The 14051-nt window shown below is 34.0% G+C and overlaps 1 long non-coding RNA gene across 1 annotated transcript; it reads right to left on the bottom strand.

The window, feature by feature from the left end:
• Positions 1–1194: 1194 nt before the first annotated feature.
• LOC130940281 (uncharacterized) lies at positions 1195–4319 on the bottom strand. Its single transcript, XR_009070265.1, has 3 exons — positions 3573–4319; positions 3377–3454; positions 1195–3289 (listed from the first exon to the last, which is right to left on the bottom strand). It is a non-coding gene; the product is annotated as an uncharacterized LOC130940281 (long non-coding RNA).
• Positions 4320–14051: the final 9732 nt, after the last annotated feature.

Genomic DNA, 14051 nt, shown 5'->3' with positions numbered 1-14051 from the left:
CTTTTTTTCACTAGAATAGCTCCCATAAATAATAGAGTAAATACTATTTATGGTCCTTGACTATTTGTTTGAAGTACAAAATATCACTCTATCATTTGAAAATTTTTAATTAACCTATTCAAGTAATTAGTCTAAGCACCCTATAATAGATTGCCAAATTGTATCTTGCCGACATGCTAGTTAGTTATAAATGCCACATGGATTGCATAAAAATGATTTTCAAAAACAAAAATTAATAAGTCTCTCTAAAAAAACTCTCTCTTTTCGAACTTAATGCGTCTTTCTCTCATTTCTCTCTCTACCTTCCTTTTTCATACTCATTTCCACCACCTCTCTTTTCTCCATCTCTTCAGCTTTTGCCATTACTACTACCACCTCCAATATTCTCCTTTATTTCAGAGTCTTTTTTTGCTTTAACAATAAAAAAAATCTCTACTATGTGTAGATGAATTTTGTTATATTTATATAATATGTTTGTGCAATTTTATATCTTTGTTTCTCCAAAAAGAAAAGATAAGATAAAAGACTTTGAGATTGTGATAATGTTAGGTTTGTTTTATTGTTGGGTAGTAAATGTGTGGAGAGGTTATGTTACTGTTACTCGCACTTTAACTTTTTTCTACTCTAAGCCAAATAAATTATATACTCATTATATTTAATATAAAAAACAAAAATATATTATTTTTGGATATATTTTGTGATAGGTGGTTCCATTTGTATAAGATGAAACTCTAAAGATGTGAAAATGTATATGAAATTAATACAAAAATTAATATAGTATTCAAGATTTATTTTTTAATAAATTGATAACGGCTGGTGACAAATTGACTACTTTTGCGGTTCTTGAGATGGTGAGAAGGAAGGATGGTGGAGAGGAGTGCGAGTAAAGAAGGTGGAGAGGAGAGGGGAAAAGAGGCACATAAGTTAGAGAAAAGAACATATTTTTTTAAGGGGTTTATTATTTTCTATGTTTAAAAATCATTTTTACATGACATGCATATCTGATATTTTAGCAAGTCTGTAACACCCTAATTTTTAGCATCTCATGATCGTACTAAAAGTTCAGACATTACTTACCTTTAAACCTTTATATTTTATATTATCTTTATTTAATATTGAGCCTTCGCGAGTACGAACGGAAATTTTGAACAAGAAATCGAAATAAAACTTTATTTTAAATCACTTAACCACAGAAGTATAAATATTCACATAGCTTTATATATAGACATATTCAAAGACTGTCAAATACAAGTCCTGCCCCTCTAAAAATCAAAACAACTAATGGCGAGGGAAAAATAAAATCTATGACTAAACCAAATACAGAAAGTAGGAATATATGTATATGTTAAGCTTCGTAGTTCGGTCGCGGCCTCCCGCCGAGGATTCCTGAACCTATTACTGAACAAAAAAAATCTGTAGGGGGTGAGAACTTCGTCCTTGCAAGTTCTCAGTAGGGACAGAGAATGCCGTGAGAGAAAAGAATTAAGTTGCAAATAATCACTTTTCAACTTTAAAAAATTACCTTTAGAACTCTTTAAAACTCACTTTAATGATTTTGATTAGTTCTCAGTAAGTTAAATTATTTAAGAAAATCCCAGTAAGCAGTAGCCACCGAAACCCGCAACAAACATACTAACTAAAGCACATAAAGAGAAACAAACACAACACATACACAATCACAGAAAAGTACAACAAGCAAACACAACCAAAACAAATGTGTAAACAATATGATGCATGTCTATTCCTAGCGCAGGTAATGAACTCATTTGTCTGTTTCGATGGGCACTCAACGTAATCCGACTCACAAGTCAGATAAGGCATTCCAGCGGTATAACCTCTGTAAATTTTTACTTCGTGCAGGCGCTGATTCTCTAGCTGAAGTATGCCAAACATGACCTCTGCAAGTACTTGCAGGTGCTGATTCTCCAGCTGAAGTATGTCAAACATGACCTCTGCAAGTACTTGTGCCCCTTTCTCCTGGAAGTCATTCCATACACACGGACGTCCCCGCATAATCATTCACATATAAAGCCCATAGCTTAACATTTTCCCATCGGCACCATAACCATTTACTTTCCGTCACCCTCTCGTGACCTTTTAAACATTTCATAATCACACGTGCCATGTTCTCTTTTCTCATTCTTTCTTTTTCTTAACAAACCGAATTCATATCATAATTTAAAACAAAATCTCTTCTCAAAAGAGTGAATTTAAAAGATTATACTTTTCTTAATAAATCGGATTGAAAATAACTCTTTTCGTAATAATTCAAAATCAAACAATATTCATAAATCAGATTGGCTTTTAAATAACGCCTTAAACAAAGTCTTGGAGTTTTATAAAAATTTCGACAGCATTTTCTCTAAAATTCGGACTATGCCACCCTTCCAAGATTCCAACCAAACCATTTCCAATTCTCAGAAAATATTTTTGATAATTCAAATGAATCAAATTCAGTACTAAAAACCTATTTTCAATTCTCACAGATTACTAAACCAGCAGGCCAAGTCCAATATCCAAAACATTTATAAATATGAAAATCCAACTAGTTCCAATGTCAAAATCTTTTCTAATTCTCAATTTATTACTAATAAAACAAATTTTCAATACAAAACCCATTTCTCAATATGAGTAAATATGTAAATAAAATATTTTCCACTATAAAATCATGTTTCAAAATAAATTTATAAATAATATTTTCAAAATAAAACCATGTTTTCAGTTACTTTTACATAAAATTGGGAAGAATCTCCTCTTAAAAATTGGACTTCACCACCCATGCGGGCTCCCTCAGATTCATAACTTTCCAAACCAAACTCAAATCCAACTCCATTCAGCAATTATCAATACGACAATTTCTTCAATAATTAACTCGTCATATTACAATTTAACAATAACACTAATTTAATCACCTTTCATAGCCACAACTCAACCAACTCATCATAATCTCACAAAATCAAAATTTCAATAACTCCATCAAAATCAGAAAACCAATATCAATTACAACCTAAATTCAAACTCATCATTCAGTCAGTCCAAGTAATCATAAATTATTTGCAAATACCCACTAAATTTCCATGGCATTCAAAATTTTAAACAGTTAATTTCAAAATAAAACCTCCTACGTCGATTAGCTGAACCCGAAAGAATTAACCACGATAAATCTGCTTACTTTAAATTCATAGCAGCAACGGCAATTCCAACGTGACCGAGATGGCGGCAACAGCACCAATTTTAATCCCGCTCACAACAACCACAACTTCAATAGTTCCATCAGAATACAACGATACTAAAATGAAGATATCAAATATTAAAGTTAAGATAAAAACATAGCACAGAAACAGGGTGTCAAACAGAGCATGAATAGAAGTGTTACAGGGTTACGAATGGAGAATTTGTTGTCAGAACAAAGAAGAGGACGCAGCAGCTTGCCTTCTCGAATGACAAGCCTCAGCTGTGACAATTCCAACAAATACAGTGAAGCCAGGAACATCAGAAGCACACAGAGGGTTGTTATAGAGCAAATAAGGTTCAGAGGTGGTGATTATAGTAGCTAGACACGATTAACTCACCAAGAACGATGGTGGCGCCCAAGAATTCTGGTAGCAGGGATGCCGGGCAGAAACAGCAGAGGAACAACGCTCCCTCTCTTGGAGCTCCTCGTTCATTTCTCTCTCTAGGTTTCTTCCACCGCGACGGTGGCACCAGGAACCTTCGTCACTTTCATCTTCCCTCACACAACAGCGGCTCTCCCAATTGGTGGCTTGTACAGCAGTTGTGCCCGCTAGGGTTTCACCTGACAATGGCTCCTCCGACAGTGATTGCTAGGGTTTGACGGTGGTGGATCCTTCTGGTGGCAGCTCGGACGGTGGACTCCACCCAGGACCAGAGGCATGGCGGCGCAGCCTTCAGCAGTGGCGACGAAGCGCGCGACAGTAGCGGGAATAGTCCCCCTCCCTCTCCCATCACGTTCTGTTTCTTCTCTCTGCGCGAAGCCCACACACCACGATGATGATGGCGACAATAGCCTTGACAGTGGCAGTGGCGTGCCGCGACGAGGCACGAGTTGACGGCAGCAACGGGAAGCAGCTCCTCCCTCCGCGTCTTCCTCTTGCGGCTCCCTCACTCTCTCGGATCCCTCTTTCCCTCTATGTATGTGTCTGTGTGCATGCTTGTTTATTGGTTGTGTATGGTGTGTGGTGTGTGGTATGTCTTGAGTGTTAGAAGGGTAAGGAATAGCATTGGTGAGTGATGGTGGGAGTGAACATGGCTCATTTGGGGATGAACAGGTGTGAAGGAGGGTTTCATGTGTGATTAGGGTGAGAGAGGTTAAAGTTAGTGAAGTTAAGGTTTAAAATTGGGGATTTAAGGTTAGGATAGAGTATTAATTTAAAACCAAATTTAATCAATATAATTAATATTAAGAATATTATTTATTTTTTTTCAAATTACAAATTATTTTTAATTAAATACTTCTAATTCAAAAGAGTAAAGTATCGTTTTTGTCCCTAACGTACATCTAAGTAAATTACACTTAATCATATTATTTTTCTTTTAAATAAATTAACTTTTTTTATAATTTCACTCTTAAAGAATTTTAGTTATCATGAAATATTTGTAGAATGACTAGTATATAAACTTGTAGAAAAGAAAAAAATAATATATATATACAATAAAATATAAATTATACCTTTTGTCTCTAATGTATCAAAATTCTTTAAAATTATAAAAAAATAAATTTTATTTAAAATTAAAGTAATGTGATTAAGTGTAATTTATTTAGATGTAATTAGAAAATAATTGAATACTATGTACAGTAAAAAATTAATATTATTGAAAGATAAATTTAAATTTAAATTTATTTTTATGTATCATTTTTGTCCTTAACATTTTTGTCCTATTTAATTCCCTAACATTTCAAAATCCTCTCAATTTTGTCCCGCCGTCAATTCTGTTAACGGATCCCTAATGGCAAGACAACATTGAGTTAATTTTGAAACGTTAGGGATTTAAATAGGACGATTGAAACGTTAGGGACAACTTTAGGACTTACACCAAATATTGGGGACAAAAACGATACTTTACTCAATTCAAAATTATAGATAAATAAATAAAATTTTCTTTGTTTATAAAATAAGGTTCGAAACTAAATATTCAAAATATAGTACATAAAATTTCCATTATTTCTCAATTACTAGAACTTCAAATTATAATTAGAAAATTATTCGATTTATATGTAAAAATCTCCGAAAATATAATGTTGATTAAATAGAATAAATTATAAAATAAATTATTATTTAATTTTTAAAAATATGGGGTCTTACAAAGTCTCTGTTTAACAATCGGTTATAAAAGCTGCTTAAATTATTTACTTAGATGATTAAAGACCAATAAAAAAATTTTAAATTGTAAAAGTACGCTTTATCCTTTAACAAATGATCAACGACCAGAAGAGATATTTACTCTAAATAATAGGCCATGGATTCCTTACTCTCACTTTTATGCGGGAGTATGATTAACCATCGCTAAAATATTTACAAAATAAATTCTGTTTTTTTTTTTTTTTACTTTCAAAAAAATCAATAATTAAATATTGATCCCTCTAATTTCTTTATTTTACATATTCCTTTTATCTCTTTTAACTTGAGTTTCAAAGAAAAGACTAAAGAGACTAGAGCACTGCTAGAATTTTTGTCCCTCTCTCACCTTCCTATCAACATCGCTCATTTCTTGTGTCTTTCTCTCCACGGTAGCTCGCTTTCTAATCCCCTCCCTGCGCCATGCTCGTTCTCTGATCGTCTCTATCTGCGCGGTTGCTCGTTCTCCCCTGCACCGTGCTATCTTCAACGTTGCAACACACTGCCACTGTTGCCGTTACACTCAGGTCCACCACTTTATTATTTTCTATCGCCTCTCCTATTCTTCACCAGCGACTTTGATCTCTGTCCTTCTCCCTCTACCTCTGTCTCTGCAAACTACTCCTTTGAGGTTCTTTTTTATTTTTATTTTTATTTTACTTTATTTTCTTTTCTATGAAAATTTTATGTGAATTTGAATGTTCTTCGTGTGCCAGAATATGCCTTCTGAAAAGTGCGCAAATGTGCAATTTTCATTGGCAATGGATTTATTTATGAGTTTAATAGTTTTACTTGAATGTTGTTTTAATTTCAAAAGCATTTTATAATAAACTAAAATGGATTAGGAGTCTTTGATTATGTTTGAATGATTGAATTTGATTGTTGTAATTTGGTTGGTAGAAACTATTTTAATTTTTAATTGAATAAAGTTCCTACTTTTTCCTTATTTGAAGTTTAACTTTTGTTTAAAAGTAGGGCAATGATTCTGAAGAGCCAAAATTCAATACATGGTGTTTTGTACGAGAGAATTCACATTGGATTAGGAATAGAAACAATAAACAACATAAGCGATGGTAGCTTATAACAAACTGTACTACCTTGCCTCAAAATATATGAGAATTGCTTAACTGTGTTATTACTCTATACATCGCTTCTCAAACATAATCTTAGATATATCTTTTGCTAATTAAAATTGATTTTTGCTTTAGCTTTGAAATTCTGATCTCAAAAGTTGGTTCTAAGAGTGGTTTAGTTAGGATATCAACTACTTAAGGGAGTGGAGTTGAGTAACACTAATCTTTTTATTTTTCTATATCACAAAATGAAGATTAAGCACAAAATGCTTGGTTTATTGTAGAGAAAAGGAATTGCAACTAAAAACACTATGCTTAAAGCGATTAACCTTACTATAGAAGAATTAATGAATAGTTAATTTGTAATTGCTATCCCATTATCATTTTTTTCCAACACAATTGTGTCAGATTTTTAATTTCATATACTTTAGAAGTTTCTAAGTCCCTAATGCTTAATTAAGCTATTATCTTTATTGTGTTTTTATATCTCTTTATCCACTTGATTTTGGTCTTATCCAATTTAGAGTGTATATGCTATTTGTTGATAATATCAAATACAACATCGACATTCTGTGACAACGGACCTGTTTGAGGGCTCCATGAATATTTTGAAGAATCATGAAAGTTATGGTAAAGTATCTTTTTTTTACTCCTAGGTTTTACTATTCTGGGTCTTGAAACATCGAAGCTTACTCAGCTTTATGTTGTATATTTAGAATTCAACGTCGCCAACGAGACATGCTGTGTGAATTTGGGAATTACAAGGGTTAGATCGGACACTTATCACCAGAAATGGCATATAGTCAATGCAATTTGAGCAAACAACATATGGAATGGTTGGCACATTAAAATGTGGCATCCTATGAACATGGAGGACACGGAAAAATGATTTATTTGTAAAAAACTATGTAGATGTACATTAATACTAGTTTAGGATATTATAATTTTTCGCATATGTTGTTGTAAAGAACTGTGTAGATATACGTAAGATTGTACAATGAGAATCTCTTTTATTAATTGCCTACCCCGATACTTTAATTAAAAACTTGAAAATGAACCAATATTTTGTTTTGATCTGTTTGTCTTTTGTGTTCTAAAAAATTTTGTAAATATAATATTCTTCTGTGACTAAATATTAGATCTCCTTTTAATATCTGTAAGCATAGTTTATTTATTAGTGGATCAAGTTGAAAATAATTTTTACCTACGAAAGTAACTTTGATTTGTTTAGTCTTCTGGATCATAATGCTTAAGCTATGACATTTTATTTCAAAGTAGCAATCATCTTGTGTTTCTAATATGGTGAATTTAGTTTAAGATGCAGTTAACGTAAAAAACATGAATAACAAGAAAACATATTTGTTTAAGTTAATGTATGAGACAATAGCTCTGTTTGGATTATTCAAGTCATGGAGTGCCATAAAAGCATTTGGAAAACCTTTAAACAAAGGAACCAACATGAATAACACTCCATTTATCTATTTCCCCTCAAATAACCTCAATTCTTGACTTCAATTCCTTTAACAATCATCAAAAATCATTTTGGGAGTTCTTTACTTCTTTCATTCTTATTCTAATTAAATACAAATTTGAAATAATAATTTACAAACACAGGAATGGTTTGCAACATGCATCAGCTTAACAGCATATATAACAATCTTTGACATTTACATTGATATTTAATAGGCTACATTCTGGCAATTTTCTCCCCACCATGTTGTAGCATGTAGTCTTTCTTTATTTCTTCCAGAACTGCATCATTAGTGCTGTAAGAAAATAGAACAAATAGAAAAAGAAGCCCATTACTATATTTTCAAAACTAGAATTCTGATTGAGTGTGTATATAAAAGTAAGCCAATCATAATACCCTAAGATCAAATGATAGCAGACACATTTAGAAAGGTTACATGATCAAATGAGTTTGATGGCGGATATTTATAGAAAATTAAAGTCCAAAACTAGCATTAGTCATTAAAACAGGTTCAATTGCCATTGCATTATTTGCATCTAATATAAAAAAGTCAAAAACTAAGATTATAATAAAGAAACACATCTCAGTCTAAAGAAAATAACCAAAATTAACTGGAGTAAAAAAAGCACCAAAGAATTGCTCTTATATGTATATATGTAAATTGTAAATGTAAAAAGGGTAACATCTCTGACAAAGACCTAATAATGCTTATTATCTTTTTTTTTTAAAGTATATTATACTTTGTAGCATACTTAATAAGTAGAGCTTTGGAGCCAAGATTCCAAAAATTACATGAATAAAAGGTACTTGATCATGCAATAGCAAAAACGTGAATTCATAAAAAAAATTACATGAAGTTGAAAAAATACATCTTGACCATTATTGTATCGATTTTATCTAACTTACCAATTATTGGCTTGCCACAAATCAATCTTCAACTTCATTGCTACCATGTGAAGCATCCTTATCATATTCTAAAATATAAGTAAAATAGTATCATTACCAGCCATTAAGCAATTAGAACATTATCATAACTCATTAACATCTATACATACATTCTCATCATGATTAATGTTCACATGATCAAGCACATCATCTTCAAAAATGTCAAATTCAGGGCCTTCTAACTAACTTTGATCAATGTCTCAACGAATATGACAAGTTGTTCAATTGTTCCATGCCACATTCACCATGGGATGATTAATGCCACATCCAAAAGCTGGCTAGCATTAACACCTGCCAGCATTACTTGAAAAAAGAATCACCATCATAAAAGTACTATTTTCCACTTACTAATATAAGTTTATCAAATGCAAGTCAAAAATTGAAGAATGAAAAGCTGAGACCTCACATGAAGAAATTGGCAGATATTCGTTGGTTCTCATAATGCGTTGGCCTTTATAATTCGATGTTCAAACTCAGTGTATAATAATACATCACACAAATTTCCGCACACACATCCATGCCCTCTTACCTTATGCAATGCAACAATAAAAATAATAATTACCCTATATCCCATTCCTAACGAGGCTTTGCTACATGGATGAAATAGTGACATTACATCCTATCATAAACTATGTCTGAATTTTGAAAAAAAAAATTGCTTAACATTTCTTTTAACTTTGAACATAATTTAATCACCAACAACCAGATTAGAAAGAAAGAGACTTATCTTAAAAACTATGAAACACAAATCAAACTTCAACAAAAATATTATGAGTTGTGATAGATTTCTAGCAAATGAAAAAAAAGATTCATCAAGTTCAAATATTCAATGCATTTTCTGATCTCATTATCCACAATTAAAAAATGAGCAAAAAATATAATCAATTTACAAATATGACTACACTAGTAAATATGACTTTGCTAATTTTACAAATATGAGCAAGTTAGAGATATAACACACATATAATCACATAAAAATAAGCAATAGTTATAATACAAAAGTTAAAGTTCTTACTTGTAGCTAGCAAGGACTTCGGGGAGAAGCGAGAAGAGAAAGAAGGTCTTCTCAATACCTTTGGCAGGCTTTGTAAAACTCGCAAAATTAATAAGTAATTATCCAATAAATTAATAATTAATTAAAGAAATTAGAAAATGGAATTTCATAGTTAAATGAAATAGAAAAAAATTTGACACTAATTTTAAAGATTTTGGCCTAAAATTGGGTCAACGAGCCAAACCGGTTGAACCAAATCCATATTGGACCCAAGGCCCAACCCAACACACTCGAATTTAATGGCTTCAGCCATTCCTTCCCCTCCCACTTAATGAAACACGCTGAAATTTGGGAGCAAGGGGGAAGAACAAGCAAATAATTCCAAATCGTTGGTTCTTAATTCAATCCAACATAACTTTTGATCCGAAGCTTCGATTGACAAGCCGTTTGTGGCCACGCGTCGGACTCGTTGAGCTCTTCAATTTCATCTAAACAAAATTGTAAGTAACTCATGTTTGCCTATCTCCATTTCTGCTGGTGTATGAAATTCGGGTTTAGGGTTTGAGAAACTTAATTCCTTTATGATTTTCATGTTTTAGGGGTTTACTAGCCTTGATTCCTTGTGGGTATTGCTCAAGGATCAGTGGGTGAAGGTAAGAGCCTTATACCATTTGTTGATTACCGAATTAGTAAGCTTGAATATTGATTATTGTGATATGTTGTGGGATTAGATTGAATATTGTTGATTTGGAGTACATTGATGATGTTGAGAGCTTGATTGTTGGACCTTTGGTGGTTGAAATCTTTGGATGTGAATTAGAGTCTTTGAATCTTGAATTGTGGTGGATTTGAGCTTGGGGAAGAATTGGCCAATGTATGGTTTCGATTTCTCGTAAATAATATATAATGTCTCGTGAAAACAAAGGTTAGATGACCATAAGATAGGTTGAAGCATGCATGTATGTTAAAAAGTTGGTAAACCTAATAGAAAGATTGATGATTGATGAGTTTGATTATGAATGTGAATCGTTGAAATGTTTGATGACTTATGGAGGGTGATTGTGTTGAGTAATGAAGTTGATGGGAATGTGTGACATGTTGATGAATTATGATTATGTTGAATGATGATTATGTTGGTGTTTGATGATGATAATGTATTACTGATAAACCACTATTTTATGGTTTATCTTGTGCTAAATTGAGTGGTTTTTATCAGTTCTTTGCACACTTATTCATACAAACTACATGGTTTTACAAATCCTTCCCAATTTTGTTCTATGATTGAAAACTTGCTTCCTAAGCCCTTAAATTGTGTACTTTTAATTCCCTTTTATACCATTCGATGCCGTGATCCGTGTGTTAAGTATTTTCAAGCTTTATAGGGCAGGAATGGCTTAGAGGATGGAAAGGAAGCTTGCAAAAATGGAAGGAACACAAGAAACCAAGGAGCTGGCCAGCGAGAATCGACGCACACGCGTACCTGACGCGTACGCGCAACTTGATGCATTTCATAGAGACGCAGACGCGTACCTGACGCATATGCGTGAATGCACAGAATACCATTGACGCGCACGCGTGCTTGATGCGTACACGTGACATGTGCCACGTGCAGAATTTGCAGAAAATGCTGGGGAGATTTTGGACCGAGTTTGGACCCAGTTTTCGGCCCAGAAACACAGACTAGAGCCAGAGGACAGCAAGGATGGTGCACGAAATTGTGATCAACAATAATGGCTCTTTGGCATGTGCCAAAAAAACTAACTCAGCACTTTTTTTCACAACTCCGTTCAACTTAACCAGCAAGTGTACTGGGTCATCCAAGTAATACCTTACATGAGTAAGGGTCGATCCCATAGAGGTTGTTGGTATGAAGCAAGCTATGGTCACCTTGTAAATCTCAGTTAGGCAGATTAAATTGGTTTATGGATTTTCGAATAATTAATAATAAATAGAAAATAAAAAGGGATAGAAATACTTATGTAAATTAATAGTGGGAATTTCAGATAGGCGTGTGGAGATGCTAGAATCCTTTCGAATCTCTACTTTCTTATTGCTTTCATCCAATTCTTCTTACTCCTTTCCATGGCAAGCTGTATGTAGGGCATCACCATCATCAATGGCTACTTTTAATCCTCTCGGGAAAATGGTCCTATGCGCTGTCACTGCACGGCTAATCGTCTGGAGGCATCACCCTTGTTGATAGCTACATCCCATCCTCTCAGTGAAAATGGTCCAAATGCTCTGTCACAGCACGGCTAATCATCTGTCGGTTCTCAACCAGGTTGGAATAGAATCCATTGATTCTTTTGCGTTTGTCATCACGTCCAGCCTTCAGGAGTTTGAAGCTCGTCACAGTCATTCAATACCAGAATCCTACTCGGAATACCACAGACAAGGTTAGACTTTTCGGATCCCCATGAATGCCGCCATCTATCTAGCTTATACCACGAAGATCTATTGGGAAATCTAAGAGATATGCACCCGGCCTAGAGTAGAACGGAAGTGGTTGTCAATCACGCGCGTTCATAGGTGAGAATGATGATGAGTGTCACGGATCATCACATTCATCAAAGTGTTGTGTAACGTATATCTTGGAATAAGAATAAAAGAGAATTGAATAAAAAGTAATAGTAATTGTATTGAAACTTGAGGTACAGCAGAGCTCCACACCCTTAATCTATGGTGTGCAGAAACTCCACCGTTGAAAATACATAAGTGAAAGGTTCAGGCATGGCCGAATGGCCAGCCCCCTGAATGATCAAAAGACTGAATGATCAAAGACTAAACAGTCAAGAGATTAAACTGTCAAAAGATGTCTAATACAATAGTTAAATGTCCTATATATACTAGACTAGCTACTAGGGTTTACATGAGTAAGTAATTGATGCATAAATCCACTTCCGGGGCCCACTTGGTGTATGCTTGGGCTGAGCTTGATCTATCCACGAGCTGAGGCTTTTCTTGGAGTTCAACTCCAAGTTATAACGTGTTTTGGGCGTTCAACTCCGGATCATGACGTGTTTCTGGCGTTTAACTCCAGACAGCAGCATGTACTTGGCGTTTAACGCCAAGTTACGTCGTGAATTTCCGAATAAAGTATGAACTATTATATATTGCTGGAAAGATCTGGATGTCTACTTTCCAACGCCGTTGAGAGCGCGCCATTTGGAGTTCTGAAGCTCCAGAAAATCCATTTCGAGTGCAGGGAGGTCAGATTCCAACAGCATCAGCTGTCCTTTGTCAGCCTTTTTCAGAGTTTTGCTCAGGTCCCTCAATTTCAGCCAGAAATTACCTGAAATTACAGAAAAACATACAAACTCATAGTAAAGTCCAGAAATGTGAATTTAACATAAAAACTGATGAAAACATCCCTAAAAGTAGCTTGAACTTACTAAAAACTACCTAAAAACAATGCCAAAAAGCATATAAATTATCCGCTCATCACAACACCAAACTTAAATTGTTGCTTGTCCCCAAGCAACTGAAAATCAAATAGGATAAAAAGAAGAGAATATACTATAAATTCTAAAATATCAATGAATATTAATTCTAATTAGATGAGCGGGACTTGTAGCTTTTTGCTTCTGAACAGTTTTGGCATCTCACTTTTTCCTTTGAAGTTTAGAATGATTGGCTTCTCTAGGAACTTAGAATTTCGGATAGTGTTATTGACTTTCCTAGTTAAGCATGTTGATTCTTGAACACAGCTACTTATGAGTCTTGGCCGTGGCCCTAAGCACTTTGTTTTCCAGTATTACCACCGGATACATAAATGCCACAGACAGATAACTGGGTGAACCTTTTCAGATTGTGACTTAGCTTTGCTAAAGTCCCCAGTTAGAGGTGTCCAGAGCTCTTAAGCACACTCTTTAGCTTTGGATCACGACTTTAACCACTCAGCCTCAAGCTTTACACTTGGACCTTCATGACACAAGCACATGGTTAGGGACAGCTTGATTTAGCCACTTAGGCCTGGATTTTATTTCCTTGGGCCCTCCTATCCATTGATGCTCAAAGCCTTGGATCCTTTTTACCCTTGCCTTTTGTTTTTAAGGGCTATTGACTTTTTCTGCTTGCTTTTTCTTTTTCTATTTTTCTTCGCCATTTTTTTCTTTTTTTTTTCGCAAGCTTTTTGCTTTTTCACTGCTTTTTCTTGCTTCAAGAATCAATTCCATGATCTTTTAGATCATCAATAACATTTCTCTTTGTTC

Source organism: Arachis stenosperma, chromosome 1 (genome assembly GCF_014773155.1).
Source record: "Arachis stenosperma cultivar V10309 chromosome 1, arast.V10309.gnm1.PFL2, whole genome shotgun sequence".
In the NCBI taxonomy this organism is placed as follows: Eukaryota; Viridiplantae; Streptophyta; class Magnoliopsida; order Fabales; family Fabaceae; genus Arachis; species Arachis stenosperma.
Note: the sequence above shows the minus strand (reverse complement) of the source record. Positions and strands in the feature narration are given on the sequence as shown.